Here is a 10239-nt window from a genome sequence, read left to right as displayed (position 1 = left end):
CTTCTATTCCATGTGAACAATTCAGTGATTTGTTGGTTTTGACTTGAGTGCTTAAGTTTTTTTGTTTTTAATGATTCGAGCATTATTTTGCATTATTGCCATATACATATAGCATTTGACTGTAATTTTCATGCAAAGTTGCTTGATTACCATTAACCAGCAAAGTTCCTGACGTTACCATTAACCAGTACTTCATAATGTTCTTAAAGCCAGTACTTCTTATTGCTCTTAAAACCAGTATTTCATATTGTCCTTAAAACCAGTACTTCATACTGTTCTTAAGTCTAGGCCAGTACTTCATATTGTTCTTAAGTCTGTGTAAAAATAAATATCAATTGTTTATACTTTCAGGAATATACAGTCGTGTTACCCAAGATGGCACTGATGGTGATTGAGAATGGAAGTCATTACAGCTAAGACGATGGTATACTAATGGAAGGTGGTGGATGGAAACCAGACTGAGGGCTCTACTGACGATGGGAGCATGCAAGTGGAAACCAGACTGATGGTACTAACGGGAGCTCACGAATGGAAAGAAGAGTGATGGTACAGACTGATGGTACTAACGGGAGCTCACGAATGGAAAGAAGAGTGATGGTACAACCTAAGATGACGGTACTGATGGAAAGTCGTGAATGGAAACAGGCTTCTGCCCTAGAGGATGGTACTAAATGGGTACTAGACTGATTACTACTGGGAGCTCGCGAATGGAGGTCTAACTGATTGGCACATGACGGTACCCACTAATTGAAAACCATTACCAACCAGGGTAATGTGGTTGGTCTCTCTTGAGCCTTGCTTTGTTAACCACTGGTTACTACCATAATGCCAATATGATATGTACAGTATTTTTTAGGAATATTTACTGATACCTTGTGATCTATAGTAATGCCATTGCTGTACATTATAGTTTCTAAAATTTAATTTTTTCTCTGCATTCCCCATCTTTGAAAAATTTTTTCAGGAAACCTTAAAAAAAAAGGATAATTAAATTTTTTTATTTAACTGCTTTACAAGTAGATAACTGACAAAGTCAAAACTAATGCAACTGACTTACTGAAATTAAATTCAGTACATACTAACGCCAAACAAAAATTATACAAGAACTGAATTGTAACAAACTAAAACCTGCTAATACAACATGAACTGAAATGTAAACTAAAACCTCTAATTACATTGAGCTGAAAAGTAACTGACCACAACGAAGCGAAGCAAAAAAAAAAAAAAAAAAAAAAAAAAAAAAATTCAAATGTGTGGCGTCCAGAAATCTTTTAAATCATTGCCCTGGATTACCGGCTACTAAAATAATGTTTCTTCGACGATTCTCTTGCTCGGGTGCTCTATATTGCTGGGTTGCTCAGAGAGCGTTGCTAAATGGTTGCTCTGCTATCTCGGTAGCTGTTATCTCGCTTGGTTACTCAGTAGCTGTTATCTTGCTCGGTAGCTCTGCTATCTGTCCCGGTAGCTGTTATCTTGCTCGGTAGCTCTGCTATCTATCTCGGTAGCTCTTGCCATCTTGCTTCGTTCCTCTTTTTTATTCCTGTGTGTCAGAGGGAATCTAGTTAATACAGGATATAACTGAAAATCTAATTACAAACGAATTAAGACGAAAATCTAATTACAAATGAATCAAGACAAGTAGGATAGTACTAAGCCAACTGATAACTGACAGTCTAAAGTAGTACAGTACTTAGCCAATGAACACGAGAATCTAAACTTAAACATTCCTTAAAAATACGATGATGGAAATAAGAGATTCCCCTTCCTCGTGCATTCAGTCTTGCTATATTGAAAGAAAACCATTTAAAAATCCCCAAAGGCTTCGCGAGGACTATTTTAATGCATCCTCACAGGCAAAGTAATAAACAAAGGTCTCCTTCCATCTGCCGATAAGGACAATGTCCTCGCGGAGGCTTCGTGAGGAATTCAAGTGGTTTTCTTACAATGTGTCAAGACTGAATACCCATGAAAACAGTTATGTATTCTCATTGTATCCCACATGATATCTTACAATGTGTCATGACTGAATACCCATGAAAACAGTCATGTACTCTCATTGTATCCCCATGAAAACAGTCTTAATGTATCCTCACTGCATCCGTATTTAAAGTTTTAAATTGCAGTTAGTCATTTCTACAAATTACAATACTTTCGTGAATAGTTTTTTTTAAATCTAAAAGCTTTACAGAATTAAAATGATCCATTCATTTCTACAAATTACAATACTTTCGTGAATAGTTTTTTAAACCTAAAAGCTTTACAGAATTAAAATGATCCATTTAACATAAGCTGAATGCAATATACCATACCAAAAAAAAAACAATGCCTTTGTATATTTCCTAACCCCTTTTTCCTAGGACCTTTTTAATTCCCTTTCCTATGCCTATATCAATTTTTTAACACCTTTTCCTATTCCTATATCAATTTTTAACCCCTTTTCCTATTCCTATATCAATTTTTAACCCCTTTTCCTATGCCTATGTAATTTTTTCAATTCCTTTTCCTATGCCTATGTAATTTTTTAAACCTTAAGCAAAGCTGCAGAAAAATATTACGTAATTTAAACTTTTGTGCTAATCTGACAATTTGCAACAAATATAGCAGGTTAACGAGAGAGAGAGAGAGAGAGAGAGAGAGAGAGAGAGAGAGAGAGAGAGAGAGAGAGAGAGAGAGAGAGAGGAGGGGAGGTCGAGAACCAGAACCAACCAGAGGCATCGTTTTCTTTCGGATTTAGAAGAAAACGGGAAAAGTTATTGGGTGACTTATGAAATTAGTCGCATTTACGTCCTGAGACTTCAGCAAATTCAATTTGGAAAATTGATTTAAGTTTCTTGTGCATTAATTATAAAAAATCGCACAATTACAAATGATTTATTTCTTATATTGCTTTCAGTATACATAGTGTGTGTGTTATATGAATTTGGAATTGAAGGCCTATTGCTCCTTTTTTCGAGTTACGAAGAGTACAAGGGAAAAAATATGCACGAACGAGAGAGAGAGAGAGAGAGAGAGAGAGAGAGAGAGAGAGAGAGAGAGAGAGAGAGAGTGAGAGTGAGAGAGAGAGAGTGAGAGTGAGTGAGAGTGAGAGTGTGAGTGTGTGTGTGTGTGTGTGTGTGTGTGTGCGCGTCATATCAAGGGATAAAGAATAAATAAAATCTTGCGTTGAATGAAAGGTTCAAACTAAAGACAAAATTCCACAAAGAGTTAAATTTGGTATAAGCCAATTGTGCACTAACACTGTTTCCCCCATTAAGTTTTCTTTTTTCCCTACAAAAAGTAATTTTTTGGACAAGGGTTCCCTACTTCAGAGAAACAAATAGCCATTGCCCCCTCAAACACACCAACCAATTTTAAGGGTCAGCTGGAATACTGAACAACTTTCCCTCTATAAACTTAGGCTAATGCTACTTAGTACCATCTTTCCCTCTATCTTAGGCTAATGCTGCTTAGTATCAAATTTCCCTCTATAAACTTAGGCAACTGCAGTCTAGCATCAATTTTCCCCTCTATAAACTTAGGCTAATGGCTAAGTAGTATCAAAACTTTCCTCTATAAACTCAGTAGTGCCTATCAAAACTTTCCTGGTTAATATCAACTTTCCCTCTATAAACTCAGGCAATTGCTGCCTAGTATCAACTTTCCCTCTATAAACTTAGGCTAAATCTGGTTAATATCAACTTTCCCTCTATAAACTCAGGCAATTGCTGCCTAGTATCAACTTCCCCTCTATAAACTTAGGCTAAATCTGGTTAATATCAACTTTCCCTCTATAAACTCAGGCAATTGCTGCATAGTATCAACTTTCCCTCTATAAACTTAGGCTAAATCTGGTTAATATCAACTTTCCCTCTATAAACTCAGGCAATTGCTGCCTAGTATCAACTTTCCCTCTATAAACTTAGGTTAAATCTTTAATATCAACTTTCTTAAACTCAGGCATGTGAACTAGTATCAACTTTCCCTCTATAAACTTACTAAATCTGGTTAATATCAACTTTCCCTCTAAACCTGTTATGCTGCCTAGTATCAACTTTCCTCTATAAACTTAGCTAAATCTGGTTAATATCAACTTTCCCTCTATAAACTCAAAGTTTCAGGTCAACTTTCCCTCTATAAACTTAGGTTAATGTTGCTTAGTATCTTGAAGGGTATGTGAACTGGGTAACCTTAACTTACTAGCTTTCAAGTTACCACTAAACCTGTTATGCTTAATTATGCTTCAAGCTTCAAGTTTCAGCGAAAGTTTCAGGTTTCAGCGAAAGTCTAAAGTTTCAGCGAAAGTTTCAGCGAAAGTTTCAAGTTTCAGCGAAAGTTTCAAGTTTCAGCGAAAGTTTCAAGTTTCAGCGAAAGTTTCAAGTTTCAGCGAAAGTTTCAAGTTTCAGCAAAAGTTTCAAGTTTCAGTGAGACCCCATTCTACAACATAACAGACTTTAAAATTCTAGACTGGCCCCCTTGAGAAGTTTCTTCGATAAAGATAACCTTGAAGTCTAAATACTCTTAAAACATTAAGGATCTTTCTACAATTTTTTAGGCCGAAGGCCAAGTGCTGGGTCCTCTGAGGTCATTTAGTACTGAAATGGAAATTGACAGTAAAAGATTACAAAGGTGTAACAGGAGGGAAACCTCAAAGCAGTTGCACTATGAAACAATTGTTAGAAGAGGGTGGAATTTAAGATGGAAAAGAGAATATGAAAGGAGGTACAGTATAGTGTACAGATAGCAAGGGGTTGCAGCTAGGAGCCGAAGGGACACTGTACAGAACCCTAAGTAATGCCTACAGTGCACCGTGCGTGAGGTGCACTGATGGCTCTAACCCCCTATGGGGCAGATTTCCTTTAGGACTAAATTATCTGGCTAAAAAAATCAATGAAATTATTACTTTTAAGACTGGACCCCCTTAAGAGATTCATTGGTAAAGCTTACCTTTAAGGTTGCTTTCTGAAGCCTTGTTCCAGTGTAACAATACAGTCAAGTTTTCTGTCCAGTTAATTGCTTCTTGTAACTGAAGCATAGGGTAACACCTGAAAAAAAAATACTTAGATCAGTTAAGGAACATAAGAACAGTCAGATACAAATCTCCCCACGACTGAAAAATTGCAATTAAGTAGATTTGAGGTAGTGTCTAACTCGAGCACAACTTGGGAGATGGAATTTTTTTGCTTGATTCTGAGAGAGCATGGGTTAAACATCTCCATGTTGAAAAACTTCAGAACTTTTGAGTACAAATTAAATTGAATTAAACTTGTAAGTACTGTAGAAGAATACGCCTTTAGTCAGGGAATGGTTCGTTACACAGAATAAAGTTGAAAGTTATTTCTCCAAGTCACAAAATATAAGGGCAGGGGATGGAATAAGGAAGACATAAATCTTGTTCTAACAGCAAAGGTTAAAAATTTAGTCCTCGTCTTAGAGATGTGTGTTCAATTGTAAAATGATAAAAGACATTTTGACTATAGTTTAAAAACATTCATAGAGAACAGTTACCTTTTAAAATTGCCTCCTTAAGCCTTCGTTTCCTGCCCAAGTTGATCCAGTGTAGTACTACAATACGTCCTATGTCAAGTTAATTGCTTCTTGTAACAGAAGAACAGCAGTAACACCTGCAAAGAAACACAGTTCAGTTAGAAAACATATGTTATGAACAGCAAAATACAAGTCCCTCCCCTATCGTGGTATTAGCTGAAAATCTCAACTCCTGAATTTTTGAGGAGTGTACAACCAAAGCATAATTATTAGGGTTTGGGGTGGGATACAGTATTTAGATTAATGGTGGGAAAGCTGGTTGTAACAGACTGACCACAAATTTAGTCCTTGCCTCTGGTGGATGTGTGTTCGTTCGAAAACATTAGACTCAGCCCTCTAGTTTAAGATATTCACTGAAGAAATCATTAAAAACTTTTGGGGATAGGTGCCACATTTGTCCCACCAGCCCCTACCTCACTTTTGACATGTTTTACATATTTTCCACCTGTGTTCTAGCACCTGTTCCTTTCAATGCTCATATTACACCTGTTCAGGTTCAGGTATCTGGTGTGAATTGTACCCGAAACACACACACACACATACCTGCCTTTCCCCTCTTCCAAAACAAATGATATAACTTATGTGTGATTTCAGCTTTCCTAGCTACCCCAACTAATAAATTTTAACTTTAACAGCACAGACACTCCCACGGGAGTGAATGATAAAACAAGCAAAAGATAGGCCTATACATCTCAGTAACAGTAAAACTGAGACAGACTTCTGCATGATTTTCTCAATTACTGTATTAAACAGACTTAAGAGCACAGCATGAAGACTCCAGTAGAGGTTTTCATGTACAGTATTTCAGTTGCCGTCCTTCATTGTTTAAAAGTGTGAAGTGTGAGCCATGACTGGCTAGAAATTACCATCAGCTGCCGAGCCTCTGAATTCCCTCTCTGCTTTGCTGATTTTCTAAAGGCATTTGCTGTCAACCAGCCTTCTTTAGAGTATTCCGGGTTGGCCTTGTAAATTTCGACTGTAAAATATAATTGCATTCTGGAATTCATAGGATTTTCATATGCTTTAGTGTATTTTGAACGTTTGACGTTCACTCAGTAGCAAATTATCAGCTTTAAGTGCTACAGGACCCCTCTTTATCCTGCTACAGTTGGGGGGGGGGGACAACAGTGGGAAACCAGGGTTTTTGGGTGTGGGGAAAACAAAACGTGTGCAATACAAGAATTCATTTAATCTAACCTATGGCCACACCTGACCTAACCTGTGAAACAGTAAATTAAAACAAATATGGTTGTGGCTTGACCTGAACTGACCTAGCCTAACCTAGGGTATAGAGTCCTTGCCTGACCAAGGGGTTTTAATGCCGTGGACCCCAAACTAACCTAATTTAGGTGGACTGTAAATCATGTTAACAGGGTTGATTTTGAGTTTGTAAAAAATGGACAGCATTTGTTGTGTACATATAAACCTGTATAGTATGTGTGTATGTATGTGCGTATATATGTACGTTAAGAAATTAAGAATCAATGTATATGACACAAACATACGTAGACTTTTTTTTTAGACTAATAAGCTATAACCTTTATTTTCTTTGTATTATAAAACACTCGGGGAAAAATGTATAAAAAAAATATAAAACCATACAAAATTTGGTGTACCTAGTTCAGCTTGGTCAAAATGACCAAGTCGGTCAAAATTGTCATTACCACCCCTCTAATGTATTCTGGAACCTCTGAACAAAAGCTCCCCCAATCTCAGTAATTTTTCAGGGAAAATCAAGATAATTTGGTCCCTAACCTAGTACGATAAGCATACTTTGTAGGCTAATAACCTGCAGAATAATTAGACCTACTGCTTCAATTCGTTTTTGGAGTAGCACAGAATGGTACTACACCAGTAGTGACCTGTCCCCGACAAATTAAAAACGAATTGCACTTTGGCCATCCTAAAGAATTAGTTAAATGTTGCCAAAGAAATGTTCCTGTGGAGAACGAAAACAAAATTTTTGCAATTGAGCCGAAATAATCGAAGGAACAAGCGAATTACTCGTCTGTATCAAAGGAGCCATTGTTTGACCTGAGGCAACAAAATCCCACTTAGTTGGTAAAACTCAGAACAAGAGAGCGAACCAGTTTAAAGCTTTAACGTACCCACATTTCCACATGAAATCAACAGACTTAAATAACACCCACATTTCCACATGAAGATATAAGACTTTTAAATCACACACAACAAAAAAAAAAAAACTGATCAGGAGCCCAACTCATACGAACATCGAAACAAATTTAGTAGTCCTAATGAGTAACAAATCCGGGAACTATCTCGATAGGCCTAACCGTAAATTTGCTACACATTTCAGTATGCTTTCCGACTTGAGCATTTCAAGGAAACTTAAAAAAAAAGAAGCTCCAAATATCGAGGAAAAATACAAGAAAATACAATACTCATTCACATTTCGAATGAGTAATCGCTGAGGAAACAGCCTGGCTTCAATTTGAAGTTTGAGCATTCATTAAAATCTCGCTCAGAATGTTAAAATTACACATACCTCATTTAAATCCTTGTCATTTTGCATCTAATATGATTAGATTTTACTAATATGGTCTAATAATACAATAAAACCTCCTTACTAATTCTCTTATGATACAACTGAACGGCAAGAGTTTTAAAATTATAGTTGAAAGCTTGGAATGTTTCTTAACAGGTTGTATATTTATGACGAAAACTATTTTTGGTAATCTTACAGAACAGATCCTCAGAGAGAAATCGTTTATTATTTTTATAATATATAAAAGGGAGTATATAATTGCACTACAGATTACATGAGAAATTAGTTTTGTTTGCTTTTGCATTCACCCCAGCGGGCTGGTACTAAACACGGCGCCCTTGGGAGCTTGTCTGTAGAATTACTCAGTAAACTAACTTTAAGCTTTGAAAAAAAACTGACGTATTTTAAACCTCACTCAACTAAGAATTTCTCTAACATTTATGTTTTCATTTCCTAAAAGCCTAACTGGTGGGCGTACGGGCATAGGACTACACATGGGGTATGTCACATAACAGGATATGAGCAAGTGCATAAGGAAAAAAAAAACTGACGCCACAAGCCTTTTAACTGTCGAGATGTCCCTGTCTAAGACCAAATGCATCCTTCAGAATTTCAGTGCCCACCCAGATCTATTTACCTACTCCCTCCTATCCCCTCTAAATCACCCCCACTCAAAATTGGGTATTAATCCCCCCTTTACCTGAAGACCCTGCCACTTGCTCATATCCAGTCACATATAGGACTAAAACCGCCTAAAGACTCAAGTAAGCCTGTATTATGTGCTATCTAGTCACATATAGGACTAAAACCTCCTGAAAAATCAATTGAAATATGGATACATTTTGTGTTATCTAGTTGCATATAGGCCTAGGCCTGAAACCTCCTTTAGACCCAATTGAAATGAGCATATATTTTGTGCTATCTAGTCGCACATAGGCCTAGGCCTGAAACCTCCTTTAGACCCAATTGAAATGAGCATATTTTTGTGCTATCTAGTCGCATATAGGCCTAAAATCTCCTTTAGAATCAATTAAAATAAGCATATATTTTGTGCTATCTAGTCGCATATAGGCCTAAAATTTCTCATGAACCAATTGAAATGAGCATATTTGTGCTATCTAGTCGCATATAGGCCTTTTAATCTCCTGAAGAATCAATTAAAATAAGCATATACTTTGTGCTATCTAGTCTAATATAGGCCTAAAATTTCCTGAAGAATCAATTATATTAAGCATATACTTTGTGCTATCTAGTCAATATAGGCCTAAAACCTCTGAAGAACAATTTAAATGAGCATAAATTTTGTGCTATCTAGTCAATATAGGCCTAAAACCTCCTGAAACTCAATTGAAATGAACATATATTTTGTGCTATCTAGCCACAAAGGCCTAAAACCACCTGAAGAACAATTTAAATGAGCATATATTTTGTGCTATCTAGTCAAAGAGGCCTAAAACTCCTGAAGACTCAATTGAAATGAACTATATTTTGTGCTATCTAGTCCTTCCCATGATCTGTTCTAAAACCACCTGTTGATTGCCCATCTAAATGAAGATCATATTTCTGTAACTCAAGTTATTTCAAAAACTTAAGACTCAATTGAAATAGGTATAAATTTTACATATAAATCCCCATGACTGGGAACCTAAACCCTGAATCTCTCCATTCTTCTTTGCCCTGGACGGTACCTAAAACCATTCTAATACCCTCAAAATTCAACCTTAAGATGTCAGTTACCACTGGACATGAATTCATTGACGGCAAAAGAAAATACCATTTTTTATTAGCCACAGTCACTTTCCAGTCCATAATTTTAATATAAAGTCGCCACCTTGATTTTCCGTCTACTTGCCGGCTTCTTGATCTCACTTGAAGAAGCACCCACTTCCAAGTCGACACTAAAAGAACTCCTGAAGAAGTGACGAGGATTTCCGAAATATTCCCCACCCCCCACCCTGGGCCAATCAGAGAGGTACAGAAACCTCCCCTGAGGGAGAACATTTTGTTTGGCCTTCTCTCATTGGCTGAAGCTTTTTGTATTTTGGCTAGTGCGTTTTTAAGAGGCTTTCCAATTGGCTCAGAAGTTTGTGAGCAGATTTTCCAGTTGTTTGCCTCATTATTTGAAGAATATTAAGCATTTTGCAATATTGTATATCAATCTATCTGTCTAACTATTAATCTATATATAAAGGTAAATCCACATTTGTCAT

At 36.7% G+C, this 10239-nt stretch overlaps 1 long non-coding RNA gene across 1 annotated transcript; it reads right to left on the bottom strand.

Annotated features, from left to right (window-relative positions):
* Positions 1-984: 984 nt before the first annotated feature.
* On the bottom strand, positions 985-9982 carry LOC136841580 (uncharacterized). The gene is made up of 4 exons (XR_010854018.1): positions 9770-9982; positions 5485-5600; positions 4924-5021; positions 985-1540 (listed from the first exon to the last, which is right to left on the bottom strand). It is a non-coding gene; the product is annotated as an uncharacterized lncRNA (long non-coding RNA).
* Positions 9983-10239: the final 257 nt, after the last annotated feature.

Source organism: Macrobrachium rosenbergii, chromosome 1 (assembly GCF_040412425.1).
Source record: "Macrobrachium rosenbergii isolate ZJJX-2024 chromosome 1, ASM4041242v1, whole genome shotgun sequence".
NCBI classification, from domain to species: Eukaryota; Metazoa; Arthropoda; class Malacostraca; order Decapoda; family Palaemonidae; genus Macrobrachium; species Macrobrachium rosenbergii.
The sequence above is the reverse complement of the archived record's forward strand: the minus strand, read 5'-3'. Positions and strand labels throughout refer to the sequence as shown.